This window comes from Hipposideros armiger, unplaced genomic scaffold, assembly GCF_001890085.2.
Source record: "Hipposideros armiger isolate ML-2016 unplaced genomic scaffold, ASM189008v1 scaffold_174, whole genome shotgun sequence".
Taxonomy (NCBI): Eukaryota; Metazoa; Chordata; class Mammalia; order Chiroptera; family Hipposideridae; genus Hipposideros; species Hipposideros armiger.
The window spans coordinates 2,142,906-2,154,192 of record NW_017731524.1 but is presented as its reverse complement, the minus strand read 5'-3'; positions in this window follow the sequence as shown (position 1 = coordinate 2,154,192).

Below are 11,287 nucleotides of genomic sequence, written 5' to 3'. Positions count from 1 at the left end.
ACTCACGGCAGCCCAGCTCCAGGTTGAGCTGTTGTTCAGCATCTTAGCTGTAGAGGGCAGTGTCACTGGCCCTCATATGTGGGATCCGAACTGGGACACTCTGGCGTCCCAAGCCAGATCTTAACCGTGTGCCACTAGGCCGGACCTTGAGTGTCTTGTTTATTTGAGTGTCTTTGGCTATCCAAGTGGAGAAAACAGTTGGAAACACTGGTCTGGGGTTCAAGAAAAAGATATCATTTGTAACCAGATGGTATTGAAGACACGGAAATAAGTGCCCAGGGAGTAGGTCAAGTAGATGGAAAAGGGACATTAGAAATTACCCTGGAGAAAACAAATGTTAAAGAGATATTACAAAGAAAACTGAGAAGTGAAGAGAGTTAGGTAGAAAACCTGCAGCATGCACTATCATGGCAGCCAAAGGAATAGTTTCCAGGAGAAACAGGTCAACAGGTTCAGTGCTACCAAGGGGTGAAATAATACAGGAACAGAGATGTGAACATGATTTAGCAATGTTCATCACCTGAGATTAGTTTTTCAAAATCAAATTATTGAATGCCTACTAGATGTAGGACCTCCTTTGAAGAATGCACAGATTTCCAGATCCAAGTTGCTGTTCTCCAGGGGCTGACGATCTAGTTTACAAACAAAAACGCAAAGGCAGAGGAAATAGTCCCTCCCTCCTCCATTGCCAAACAAACAAACAAACAAACAAACAAAACCCATGTAAATACATAATGAGATAAGTAAGGGATACAACTATACCAAGTTCTCTGGAATAAATATTATGGATCAGGAAAATTGTGTTTTTCCTGGAAACTACATTTTAATGTTATTAACACCCTGGGGAACTTCCAGATAAAATAGCCAAGATGGAGAATGATTTAGAAACCATTTTAATATAAGAAATAACTGAAGAATTGGGGTTGTATTTGGTCAGTCAAGATAGCTATGAAAGTATTCTTCAAATATTTGAGGGGCTTTGATCTAGAAGGAAGATAATTATTTTGTATTGTTATTGCTCCTGAGGACAGACCAAAGACAAGTAAGGTACAGAGAGGCAGACTGAGAGAGAGAGAGAGAGAGAGAGAGAGAGAGAGAGAGAGTTTTTTAAAAAGAAAGGAAGAAATTCTTATCAATAATAGCTTTCCAAAAATGCAGTGAGTTGCCATGTGTGTTCCCCATTTTTGGACATGTTCAAATAAAGCTCAAAAGGTGTAGGGTAGAAAGTTGGACTTGGCACCTTGCAAGATGCCTTCAGACTCTAAGATTCTGTGACTCCATTCTCTCTAAGGTGGTGAGAAAAGTCTCCCTGGAAGAATTAGGATGCTCAGTTGAGCCTTGGGAGATGGTTTGAATTTTGATGGATGAGTAAGAGGAGGAAGGGCATTTCATGTAAAAGGACAATAGGCCCAATTTGCTGGAGCTGAGTTCACATGAGGCTGGGAAGTCATCAGAACCAAACTGACAAAAGCTTTCCATGCCACAATGAGAATTTTGAGCAAGATCATTTTGCCAGCAAGGAGCTATTGAAGATGTTTGTGCATGGATATACAATTAAATTAAGCAGAGCTTCAAGGAAGGTTGTGCTGGCATTTACTTAGGACAAAATGGAAATGGGTGAGAATAAAAAAAGCAGTGGATTATGAGGAGGGATAAGAAAATAAGAACCCAAACTCAACAAATGGGAATAAAATAAAAGGTTAGAATAAGGGAAACTTAGGGAGTATCCACAGGACTTGGTGACTGGTTGGGAAAGAGGCAAAAAAAAAAAAATCAAATGAATGAATGAAAAGGCTTGAGTTTGAGAGGGTTGGTGAGAGAAGCAGTGCCTTTAAAACAACAGGGACAGAAAGTGTAATCTGAGAGGCAAGTCACAATCCCAACATGGGAAGCCAGGCTAAGGAGAACGCCAGGTAAGACAACATCTCCAAGTCGGGTAATGTCTCAGTGGAATATTACCAGCTACTATCTCAGAGGAAATTGGGTTCCTTGGTTTTCTAAATGAGCCAAGCTGTTACGCTGGCAGCCAACACACATGACAAGCACTTAGCCAAGCATAAAGCAACAGGCTTAAAACATGTGAGTGTGTAGATAAACCATCACCAGCCTTTAGCAACCAGCTAAGGGGAAGTCACATAAACAAATGAAAAAGAAATCTTCCAAACTCCAGAGCCATCTATTCTTTACACTGCTCTCTTACATAAAAACGTGTAAATCTATTGTGAGACTTACTTTCCTCCTTGCCGGGAAATAGGGCAGAGAGGGGTACTTTAAAGAAAAGGCATTTTTTGAGGTAGTACTTGAGATAATATTGGGGGGAAAAAAAACTCTTCAACAGAACTTAGGCTCAGTCTACGTAGAAAAAGTAAATAGAGATCCAAAGCTGGTGAATTTGAACAACATAGAGAACCAGACTGGATGGTTCAGGCTCCCAAAGCTGCCTTTTTCTCAACAATGGTTGGTTTTATTTTGTTTCGTTTTGTTTTGCTTGGATTATCTGGACAATTACCTCAACTCTCCATTTCACTCTGGTTCTATAGACATAGTCCTCTAAGTGTTCTATTTTTATCATGTTCGAATAAGGACAGAACACAATGGAGCTCATTGAAATGAGCCTCGCTGAAAGGATTAAGCCAGTTGAAAAGATGTATTTCCTGCACATCCTACCTTTTCCATGATGCAAAAAAAATGAGCAATTCTCTGCTCTTGCTCTGCCCCCTCCATTAACACCACTTTCCTCCTCAGAAGCAAGGGTAAAGCAGAATGCAAATTTGGGCTGGGGAGGGGGTGGTGTGGTGGTTGGTTGTGGGAAGAAGAGGGGAGGGAAGCATTTTAATGACTCATTGATTAAGCCGATTTAAAATTAAAAAAAAAAAGAATGCAACATTTGGGCAAACAATTACGTTGATAAGGGCAAAATGAAGCACAGCCATCTGGAGAGCACACCTAATTGACCCAGTCATGCACCCCTCAGTTCATAGCCCTGGAAGTTCCCTGGAACTTTCCCCTGCACCATGGCCTCCCTAAGCAAAGTTGAAATTCAATGACTCCCTTCAGTTCTCGGGTCCAATGTGAAGGCTGCAGCCAGGGGCTCTGAGTTGGAGTCACTTGCACAGTAAGTTCTGGGTAACAGCAGGGTTCAGCAACGGAATGGCTAGAAGCTATGGAGGCAGCTTTCTTTCTCAGCTCTCTTTTGGCCTGGTGACCTTGGGCTTTGGTTTCCCTCCCCATGTAAAAACCATTCTTCCTTTTAGGTGAGCTTGAGACAAACAGCAATGCTTTTTGAAATCTTTTGAAGAAAGGCACCATTTTTCTATTTACAGGAAGAGAAGTGGTGGTNCACACACACACACACACACACACACACACACACACACACACACACACAACTGGGAGGGGAGGTCTCCATCCTTCTCTGGACACGTTGTGTTTAATAGCGGCATTCTGAAAGCAAGACTCTGCCCCTTCCCCACCTCTTTTTTACAGAAATTCAAGGATGACTCTTAACCATGGAAATTTCAAACCAACTAAAGAAGAGATGGCAATAGCTTGAAGATGATGCCATCTTAGACTTTTATTTAACTCAACCACCAGATCTTTTTAGAGATTTCTTGAAGCTGTTTGGAATTTTAGGTATGTTTCTTTCCCCCAGCAATTTTCTTTGGTGAATTTCCTCATGACAGCCCTAAATCCCCCCATGCCTGGCTGCTGACTCTCTGGCTCCTATTTAACCCAATCTTCTTTCTTGATTTGAATTGGAATTAATTGTATCCTTCAGGGGTAGTGTGATCAGTTAATATATTTTTCATACCAGAACACTTTAGAGTGAAAGAGAGGACTTCTAATAATTCAGCTGGACAAAAAGGTATAAAGTAGGCCTCTTCTGAGCCAACAGGGACATATGACTACTATCTATAAGCCCTAACATGGATCTTTGCCCATAAAAGATGCTCAGCAAATACTACTCCCTTGATTGAGTCTATTGTGTTGTGTCAGTTTCCTGATGTTCATTCAGTTAATGCCGCAGTGTATTGAAAGTTCCATTTTTTTATGTTTTGTTTTCTTTTGTTTTTTTTAACTCCAGTTACATGCAGCAAGATATGATAGCAGGTTCTTCTGATAAATCTTAAACTGCCCCCATCAAAACTATTTCTAAAAAGATATCTTTAAACGTATCACATCCTGTGATATAAAGCTACAAGTATATATTAAGCACTTATAGTAAGCTCCATGAAAAGAAAGAGGATACACCATGAACACAATAGATACATGGTCAGTTCCTGCCCTCCCAGAACTTGCAGTGTTGGTCAACTCTAGGGAACATATAGGTAAGCAGGTGGTTACAGTAGGGTGTGGGTAGTGTTTTGATGGGTAATGTGCAAGGGGATATCCAAAAACACTTACACACATACATCTACCACCTTGAGCCAAAAATGTTGTCATTATCCATTACTCCTCACTCTTTCTTACCCCCTTCTTATCATATAATCTAACAAATTACTAAGTTAATTCACTTCTACTTGCGAAATGTCTCTCAGGTCTCTTGAGGGATCTTCTTAGCACTGTTTTTTTTTCCTAGAAAAGGAATCTAAAGCTGAACCATTTTTAAGCATCCCCAAACTTCCAAAATCTGAGAGTAGAAAATTATTACAGTAAACTGTGTCTGAGAAGATGGTAGCCAGAGTAAGGAAGTGATAGGGAGGATGAAAAGAAGTGAACAGTTTTGTAGAATTTTTAGGAAGGTGAATTGAAAGACCTTAATTATTAATTGGAAGGGATGGTAGAGTAGAGATGGAGACTAAGGAAGTGAGGCTGACACCCAGATTTCTGGCTTGAACTTCTTGGTGGATGGTGGGGAATACAAAAGAAAGGACATGCTCCTAGGGGAAAAAATGAGTTTGATGAATCAATCTTTTGAGTGTCTTGTTTTTTTGTGGGGTTTTTTTTAAGATTTTTATTGGGGAATTGGGGGATGGGAACAGCGCTGAGGAATTGAGGGAAGGGGAACAGACAAGTTGCTGTCCTTTTGTTCTTCAGTCTAGTTGTGGAGGACGTCGCTTCACTGGCCCATGTTGGTATTATCACTGCCCTCTTCCCGGGTAAGGCAGTCCCTCACCAGCGATTGGACGGCAGCTCACAAAAGCGCACACCAGCTGCCAGCCAGCCCCACTGCAGCCTACGCCGTCACTGGGGACTCACTGCAGCCCAGCTCCAGGTTCATCTGTTCACCATCTTAGCTGTAGAGGGTGCAGCATCACTGACCCTCATGTGGGATCCGAACTGGGGCCCTGCTGCTCAGAGTTGGCGCCCCATGCCAACTCCTAACCAATATGTCACTCGGCCGGCCCCACTTCGGTCTTACTTTGAGACACATGGTGGTGGTCAGAAAGACAGTAATAAGGATTGAAATACGCTGCCACAGCCTTGAACCTGGAGTCAGAGTCAGGCTCTAATAGCCCAGGTGAGTTTATATAAATGTATAAGTGAAATAAAAGTTGTCCTTGTTCCAGGGCCCCAACTTTTACTTAGATCTTATTTAAAAGGTTCCCATTAACTACTGAGTAGAATTTACATCCCTTGGCCTAGTATTTAGTCATCCATGATCTATCTACCACTCCCTCTGACTTCCAAATAGTCCCCTTCAAATGCCCTCTATTCCAGTCAAACTGAATTATTAATGTTTAAGCCTTGTGGTTTGATTTTGTTCTGCTTCCATACCTTTGCCCATGCTGGGGATTTCCTGCCCAATCATCTTCTATTTATCCTTTGTAGGATCCTGCTCAATCTTCATAACCTTTCCCTCAACAACCTTCCCTCACTTCAAACTTCTCCATTAAGTCCTAAAAACTGCCACCGAAGAAACTGTAGGTCAAATCTACCCATTTGCCAGTCATCTCATTACACGTGTTCTTTGAGGGCAAAGAAGAGCCTTGCCCAGGTCCTCGGCTGACACGTGTCAGGAAAAGCCCAGACGTGGACTCTTCTCTTTTTACTGTCTCTGTCACAGTGCAAAGGGTTTGGATCAAAGCTTCATTAAACTCCACTTCTTCAGGCAAAAGTAAGAAAAAGCAAACTATAAGAATAACCACAGGCCAATTTTCCAGCCTTTCTAAAGTCATGGGTCTTAGCATAAGTCTAAACACGCAGGTTTAGACCTAGACACATCTCCTTTCTAAAACAACGGACACCTTCACAATCCTTGTAAATTACTTGACCTCAGTTTTCTTATCTGTAAAAATCAGGGTAATCATTATCCCTATTTCACAGGGTTGTTTTGTGGATTAAGTTAGTTCGCATAGATAATAGTGTCTACCATATGTGTTTACTGTTATCATCTATATCAGGTCTTTTCTGGAACAAGAGAAAGCCAGTAACTGACTAGTTACAGCTGTTGACACAAATGAACAGCCACCTATTTGGTAATCAGACCTTGTCCAGCAACAGAGAAGGGTGGAAACCACCTAAACTTTGTCTCGCATCTCTACCCCACCTTAGATCTTGGCCAGTGGTGAACTTAGACACATCATACAGGTCTGTGAATCAAACTATAATAGCTTCCAAAGAGCCCAAATGCTCACCCTACCTAGCGCTACTGCTTATAAAGTGAACATGGCTAATGGGCATCTCCAGTAACTCACAACACACACACACACACACACACACACACACACACACACACACACGATTGTAACGACAATCAATCAATCAAAGCAGGGCAGGGAAGATCAAGAGGAAAAGCTAATGCTCGGTGGCTTCTGTAGTAAATGGTTTTCATAAGCCTATGGCACCCTTCACAGAAAGCCTTTGATAGGAAGACTCTCGTCCCACTCTCCCTCCCTGAGGTTCCATTGTCAGCATTCCTCCCCTTCACCATCCCTTGTCTGTACTCTCATATCCTATACAGCATGCCGCCTTCCAGGAGGTATGTTTAAGTCACAAGACAAGAGGTGTACCCCCCATGCATGAATCATTTATACTATCTTGCAACAGGGAATTCCTTTAATAAAGGCAGCCCACCCTCACAAAGGGAATAGGTATTGCCTGCTTTCTTCCTGCTTTTCTACTTACCCTCCTCTCATACCTCAGGCTCTGAATGTTCTTTATTCTATAGACCAATTCCTAATGCCTATACTTCAAACTCCTCCTGTTTTGATGATAACCATGATGATAATGATGATATTGAACACTTACTATGAGCCCAAGACTATGCTCAGGGGCTGATAAACGTAACTCCTCACAACAAATGAATAAATAAAGTATCATTATTATCTTCATTAAACTCATGAGGAAACCAAGGCTAAGAAAGGTGATATAATTTAGAAAAGTCATGTAGTTAGAAAGTGACAGAGCCATGATTTAACGTAGAGCAATCTGGCTCCAGAGCCCATAAATTTAACCACTTCGATCTACTTTTCCTCCGTTGGATGGGCCATTTTTACTCACATCTTCATCACGGCCTGCTTACTTACCCAGTAAGGTTGCATGTTGCTCAGTTTGGGCACATTTGGCATACTCAGGAAATGCTCTAGAATCTAACCAGACAAAGAAGCCTACCTTCTGGCTTCTCCATCAGGGAACATGGACCAGACAATGAAGCAGAATTACAAGCTGATGCATAATATTACTGATAGTTGTTATATACATTTACTCCTGGGCTACATTATATGGAATCTTGGCTATCTCAACACTTCTTTGTCCACATCTGCCATAAAAGTAAAAAAGCTATATAACTATTTCCCAGTCTCTTTGCAGACAAGAGTGACCATATGACACATTTCTGACCAATGAGAACTAGGAAGTCTACAGGTCAGGGGAAAACAAGCTTCTAAAATTTCTTTTTTTTTTTTTTTCAAAAAAGGAGGTAACATTACCAGTACTGCCCCATTCCCCTTGTTGCTATCTAGAATACAGACGTGATGCCTAGAAGCAATGCAGCAATCTTGAGACAGTGAGTCAGCATGCCAATACACTAAGGATGTGAAGCAGAAAGTTATGAAGCATCTTGGACCTTGAAGACATTGTCGAACCCCTGCTCACCCACTTGTATGTGAGATAATTAAACATCTTTATTGCTTAAGCCAGTCAGTCAGCATACTTGTAGCATACAGCATTTCTTACTGATACAATAGTAACAATAAATGGTTTGTATTACATATTATGGACTCAGTCATTCTAAGAAATCCTTTGCTAGCTTCTAAATATACCAAGCTAAACACTTCAAGAGTGGTCACATGGGTTCTGGGCTGGGAGGAACCTCACATGCTTACTGTAAAGACTCCAGTGCCACGAAAGGTCAAATCCTGGTAATGAGCCCACACAGGAGGCAACCTGTTGAACTGTATATGATACACTAAACGAAGCAAAATATAAGTCCAAACAAACCTGGTCACTATGAATTCAAGCCAGACAATATCATCGCATAAAATAAAAAAATTAAAAAAACAAAGAAACAAAAAAAACAGTGATAGTGTCCAGGACTCAGAGTCAAAAACTTGGGTTCTGGTCCCATATTATAGCTGTAAGCATGTCATTTAAGCTCTCTAGGCTTCAGTATGCTCATTTGTGAAATGAGAAAGGGAACCAGATAACTTCTTGAGGCAAAGGCAGATCTAGAACACTTTAATTCTTTGAGTCTATATATTTTCCCATGTAAGGTGAAAACATAGGACATAGGGGTCAATAAACTTTCTTTTTGCCTACAAATAGCATGGAAATATTACTTTATACCTCCACTTTCTAGATACATTGAGTATAAAACTAAATATTTCTTAGCAAATTATGTGATCAGAATTACAGCCGAAGGATCTGCTGACAACATATGTCATTATACAAAGTTCAACCAAATCATAAGACGGGACCAGTGTTTACCTCGTGTTCTTGGTGACATAGGACAATCAAGGACTTCAGTTGCTCCATATCTAGGGACTCGCAGAGAGGACCCACCTGGATGAGGGGTCATATAATTAAAATCAAGTCTGCCCAAGAGCCAACTCACCAAGGGAAATTTTCTTTTGCTACTTCTGCCATGTGACCCATCCTCTCACATTCTAACCCTACCCCTTGCTACCCCCCAAAATTAATTTCATTTCATATTTTCCCTTATGTTACTGCCCTCTGCAATCCCAGGCGATCTGATTAGATTACCAAATAAACTAATCCTGTGTTATTACATCAAAAGGAGAATTCTAGCCTAGCAGAGAATGTTAAATCAAGGGGGGGGGGAATAAAAAAAGATAGGATTTGCCTGAGTAATAAATTTACCCAAAAAATCAAAAATCAAAAATCCTGAAATTCTGTCATTCAACACTTCCATATTCTTTCTTCATAAAACAACACAATTCAGCTTAATAAGTAGTTATTGAAGACTGTTTCTGCTAAATACTACAAGGAACTTGCAGGAAAATAACATGTTCTCTGCTCTCAAGTAGTTACATAAACACCCCTAATATGGCAGTCCAAAAAGCAATATAGAAATGCTAGGAAGAAGAAATTAATTTCAACTGAAAAGATCTGAAAAGCCTTCAAGGTAAAAATTTAAATCTAGATGTAAACAATGGCTCATGTTTATGTTCTATTCTGAAATATGTTTCCTAGTTTCTGAAATGCCAAACTGCCCAGAACATAACTTCGATCCACAAGCAAAATACTTAATTGGAATTTTGAATGAGCTCGCAAGGATCTTCAGTGCCACAGCGAGATTAACTCTTAAGGAAGTAGGTTCTGCCTTCCTTACGGCTGCTTTCTTGCCTACCCCATCCCACATAATCAAGGCAAGTGAGGAGAGAGAATATGGAACCCAAAGTCAGGAGCACCCATGACAGGTACAGAGCCAGAATTTGCATCTGACAGTCTCAGTGGCATCCTTTCTGCCATCGCCTCACCATACCAGTGAGAGAAACTTCCTGGGAACTCTCAGCTGCAAAAGTAATTCTTTCCATTCACAGATTCCTTCCTTCCTCCCTCAGTTCACACCTCCTACCCTCCTCCACCGGCTTCCTAACCAGCATATTGTCCTTTGCTTCTGACATGCTTCCTCCCAAGGCCTCAGTGTCTGTTTTGATGAAAAAGAACATCATGTTATAAATGGTGCTGTCTGACGTTCAGGCAGTGAGCAGCCAAGGAACTATAAAGATCTGTTTAGAATCACAACCACTTAGCAGGCACACGGCCACTAGGACTTTATGACCATTAATTCGTTTATCCTCCCTGAATCCCTCTAAGGCATCCCTTATTATCTCCATTTGACAAATAGAGCAAAACTAAAATGCAGAGAAATTGACTAATTGACTGGGTTGCAATAAGGGGAGGAAGACGGCAGCAGACTATTAAAAGCTAGTCCTGTAATGAAACTTGAAGACTGAATGCATGCCTGGCTTTCTGCAACATAGCATCCAAGTTTTTTTAATTCAGAAGGAGATGCTTAGAGATTCTCTAATTGACCCACCTCCATTTTCCAAACCAGAATATTAGGGCCTACTGAGACCAAGGATTTACTCAAGGTCATGTTGTGACTAAGAGCAGGAGGTAAGACTCCAGCCCTGGTCTTCTTGCCCCAGGTGCCATGTTCTATCCACATTGAGGAAACCCAGATCCAGAGACATGAAGTCACACAACTTGCTGAAGACAGAGCTGCTCCAGAATACCAGGAGAGGTACAAGAACAGGTGTACACTTTCTGCATAGTGCAAATGCCCCTGGCCAAGGAGGCAAGCCGTGACTAAAATCCAGCCTGCACTCTCTCAGCCACACTGTATTCTTCAAGATGGGAGTGTATCCACCCAGAAGAAAGCATGCCACCTACCCACAGGGCTGCTGCTACCCAAAGAGGACACCTTCTAACATGCACCAACGTGCCATATAGACCAACAGCAGCTCTGAGTCCAACTCTCTTAACTCCTCTTTTGATACTGAATTGAAAAGGTGGGTTGTCTTTGGAATATGGAAAAAGGAAAGCCAAAAATGATATGTGGCTTCCCACTTCTATGGCATTATTATATACTAAGATGAAGGCAATGCAACCAGATTGCCTGGCTAAAGAAGTACCAGGATACTTCACTAATTCACACTCTAAATGTATCACAATTAATTCAACTCCATATTAATTGAATATGTTTTGGACTTTTAAAAACACTTTTTAGGGCCAGCCGAGTGGTGTGATGGTTAAGAACTGGCTTGGGATGCCAGAGGGCCCTGATTTGGATCCCACATATGAGGGCCAGTGACACTGCCCTCTACAGCTAAGATGCTGAACAACAGCTCAACCTGGAGCTGGGCTGCTGTGAGTCGCT